Below are 4331 nucleotides of genomic sequence, written 5' to 3'. Positions count from 1 at the left end.
CAAGGGCTTTGTCAACTTAGTCAATATAAAATATTTTAGCTGCAGTGACCGTATGATGTCCATCCAACGACCGTCGTGCTTCTTCAACCTCTGGTCTTCTTGCTCCAGCTGCCCAAAGCAGCGCCGGTCGTGCCGCCTGCTACTGCCTCCCGTGGCCGGCTGTGTTGCCGTGGAGGCTTCACCGCCCCCTACTACTCCCACTGCTGGCCAGGCCATCCCTCTACTCACCCACACCCCCTGTTATTCTACGGTGACGACAGCGTCACACCGCAGCCGAACAAGTGAACCCTCGTACCCCTCTCTGCGTGGGCATCCACTGGTGCGTCTCCCCCGGCTCCGCATCGTCCCCTTCCTAGGCCTTGCCGTCGTCCACTGCCCTGGTGCTCTCGGCGCGGCGTGGTCAACGTGGTCATGGAACGACTTCCATCGGAAGAGTACTGTACGTGGAGAGGCTGACAGCTGGGTCCACGGCTGCAGCAAGGAAGTGCCTCCTTATTACGCGACAAATAATGATTCCTCCACCTGACTGCAGGGACCCACCGGACGGGCCGCCGTATTTTGCAAAAAAAAGTTCCCCCTGACTGCTGGGACCCACCAGCTATATCTTCGCACGCAAGGAAGTGCGTCCATATTACGGGCAAAAAAATGATTCTCCCCATGACTGCTGGGACCCACTAGCTACATCTTCGCACGCAAGGAAGTGCCTGACAGCCGGCACCCATGTGGTCAAAGCGTACGTAGAGTTGTCATTCTGGTCGTGAACGTGTATGTACATACTGGTCGATGTAGAGGCGCGCACGTGTCGTAGTAGAGGCGCGCACATAGCATGTACACGTACATACAACGGCCAGGGTGCAAGAAAGTAAATACGGCCATGATGGCAGCTGGAACTACGTCGGTATTTCCCCGGAGAGGGAGGGATGATGTAGCACTGCGAAGGTAGGTATTTCGCTCAGTTATGAATCCAAGGTATCAAACCAGTAGGATAACCAAGCAACACAACGTAAACAACACCTGCACACAAACAACAACACCTCGCAACCCGACGAGTTAAAGGGGTTATTTTTTTTGAACAGGAAACAGTAGGAAAGGCTCCTACTGTATTGTATTAAGAGGTATCACCACTGTACATAGTATATTTACAACAAATTGGGGGGAGAGAAGCCCTAACCTTTTGGTGTAGGGGGGGAAGATAAAACAAAAGGAGCTAAGTAAGAGAGGCTACGAAGTCTAGCACCAGAGGCCTACACGCCTCCTTAACTCTATGCTGGAGCAAAGAAAAATCAGTAATAAATCTAACTAGCCAGGATTGCAACGTAGGGTTCACAACTCTAAAGTGCTTGTTGTTCCTTTCTTTCCATAAGCTCCATGCAGCGAGGATGAACTTTTCCAGAAGCATCTTCGTGGCACGGCTCTCTTTTTTGTCTTGAATGGCTTGGAACCTGCTGGCAAACGGCTCCCAGTTGAGATTAAGGCGTGCCCAACACTGACGGCTGAAGGAGCAGGTGAAGATCATGTGGTCAACCGTTTCTTCAACATCAAGACCACATAAAAGACATGAATGGTCATCACCAATGTCGTAGTGCCTCCTCTTCAACATGTTGCGCGTGTTGAGCCTGTAATTGAAGAGTAGCCAACCAAAAACCTTTATTTTCATTGTACACTTGGATTTCCAAATCCACTGGAAGATCGGATGCGCCTGGATGTCTCGGAAGTAGTGATTGTAGTAATCCGTAGACTTGAATATAGCCTTGCCCCAAACATATTGCCACACATCGGAGGCAGCCGAAGAGGGTTCAAACTGGGTTGTTTTGGTTTGGATGTCTTGAATCTCAGCATGCGCCTGCGGGGACAAAGGGAGGTGGAAGGCCTCATGGAGCGACGTGATGCGCTAGAAATCCTTGACCGAGGCATCCTCTAAAGTTGTTTAGGAGAAAGCCCGAGGATGCGAAAGCATGAGAGTTTCTTGGGCCCAAAGGTCTTTCCAGAAAAGAGTGGTGGATCCACAAACCACGTTGACCATCGAGACCCCCCTAAACATGGGAGTGAGCTTGAGGATGTCACGCCACCAAAAGGAGCCCACCGGGTCTGTGGCATGCGGGATTTTGTCGTTGTAGTATGCATCCCAGGTAAGTTGCACCCACGGAACATCCATTTTATTATAAAACTTGTGCAGAATCTTCATGAGCAGCGCTTCATTTTGTAGCCGAAGATTTAGAACTCTGAGGCCACCTTTGTTCTTAGGCTTGCAAACCATGTCCCAAGCCGCCAGGGAATTCCATTTCTCCCCACGGTCGGTTTTCTTGATCCAGAGGCGGCGACGTCAGGTCTTTTCCAACATTTCAATCAGCTTTGGAGGGAGCTGCAGGGTGCACATGGCATAAATCAACAGAGATGTGATCATGGAATTCAACAGGGTAAGTTTTCCAGCATAGGACATGAGCGACAACGTGGATGTCATGTTGCGTTCTACCGAGCTGACCAGGGGCATGAGCTCATGGATAGAGGGCCGCGACGTGCCCATGGGCAGTCCAAGGTCGGTGAAAGGCAGCGAACCAACCGAGCATTCAAAGATGGCTGCTAATCTGTCAGTTAGATCCTCCTTCACATTAATTGGAATGAGCATTGATTTGTGGAAGTTTATTTTAAGACCAATGGAGTCAGTATAATCAACCAGAATCTTTTTAATGATTGCAGCTTGGATTGGGCAAGCCGGCATGAGTAGTAAAGTGTCGTCCGCATATTGAATGATGGGGTAGTCCATGTCACCATGGTCGGGGAAGGGCAAATGAATTAAGCCATTCCGGTAAGCCTCATTGATTGCTGATTGTAAAAGGTCCGCGGCGAGCACAAAGATTAGCGGGGATAACGGGTCTCCTTGTCAGACTCCACGTCGGCAATGAAACTGTTGGCCCGGGAGTCCATTCAAAAGGATAGACGAGCGGCCCGAGGAGAAGATTGAGCGTATCCAGGAGAGCCACCTGTCATTAAAGCCCATGTGTCGCATGATGTTAATCATTGGTTCATGCTCAATTGTGTCGAACGCTTTGGCAAAATCCAATTTAAGGAGGACAATTTTCTTCTTGGAGGTTTGGCACTGATGGATATATTGAAAAGACCAAGGGAGGCAGTCTTGAATAGATCTCCCTTTGATGAAACCATATTGGTTGCGATGAATAATCTTGAGGATAACTTGCTGCAGCCTATTAGCGAGGAGCTTGGTGAGTAGTTTCAGACAGCAATTGAGCAATGTAATTGGTCTATAATCATTGACTGTAGATGGGGATCTAGTCTTAGGTATTAGAGTGATGAGGCCGTCATTAATGCTTTGCAAGTTGAGATTGCCCTCATAGAAATGATCGCAGAGCAAATAGAAATCATGCTTAATAATGGGCCAGCAAGCCTTGAGGAAGAGGGCACTAAAACCGTCAGGGCCCGGGGCTCGGTCGGCGGGCATTTCAAGGATGACTCTGTCGATTTCCTCCTTGGAGAAAGGTGCGGTGAGGTGATCCAAATTCACCCTGGGACGGATTAGGGTTGGTAAGTCAAATTTCATGGTGGTTGGGGACGAGGTGCCCAACCTGTCGGTGTAGGCTTGAAAGAGGAGGGCTTCTTTCCCAGTGTGATCATCCACCATGAGCCCATCTGTAGTCTGAAGGTTGGCAATGTTGTTATTCCGAAATCTCTCAGTGGCAACAGCTTGAAAGAACTTAGTGTTCTCATCTCCGAATTTGACCCAACGGATGGTGCATCTCTTTCTCCAGTGCTGTTTTTGGTAGTCCAGCAGCCTGAGCAGGTGTGTTTTCAAAATTCTGCGGAAATTGGTCTTTGGAATTGTTAGAGCTCTCGAGTCTTCCAAACCATCCAAGTGTGCAAGGGCCAGGTTGGAGTTTTCAATAGCGACCGTTAGCCTAGAAATTGATTTGCTCCACACTTTGAGAGCCTGTCTCAGAGCTTTAATTTTTTTTGCAAAGGATGGTGGCTGCATTAGCAGCACGAACAGGTTTAGCCCAAGTGGCGCTGACCAAGTCCATGAACCCAGGGTGTAGCAGCCAGTAGGACTCAAAACGAAAGAGTTTAGCCCTAGGAATTTTGGTCTCAATGCTAACCATGCATGGTGTGTGATCAGAGATGGGCTTGCAAAGAGGCTTAACAATGGTGTTTGGGTATGTGAGGGTCCAGTTAAGCGAGGTGAGAAACCAGTCGAGCTGCTCGAGGAGGGGGTCTTGCTGCATATTACTCCAGGTGTAAGCCCTACCCATGATAGGAAATTCAATTAGATTGAGCTTTCTAATGATATCATTAAACGTGACCATGTCAGAGATGTCACC

General features: G+C 49.1%; 1 pseudogene; it reads right to left on the bottom strand.

The window, feature by feature from the left end:
* Positions 1-1083: 1083 nt before the first annotated feature.
* Positions 1084-3988, bottom strand: LOC141022668 (uncharacterized; annotated as a pseudogene).
* Between the last annotated feature and the right edge of the window lie 343 nt (positions 3989-4331).

This window comes from Aegilops tauschii, chromosome 5, assembly GCF_002575655.3.
Source record: "Aegilops tauschii subsp. strangulata cultivar AL8/78 chromosome 5, Aet v6.0, whole genome shotgun sequence".
Taxonomy (NCBI): Eukaryota; Viridiplantae; Streptophyta; class Magnoliopsida; order Poales; family Poaceae; genus Aegilops; species Aegilops tauschii.
Note: the sequence above shows the minus strand (reverse complement) of the source record. Positions and strands in the feature narration are given on the sequence as shown.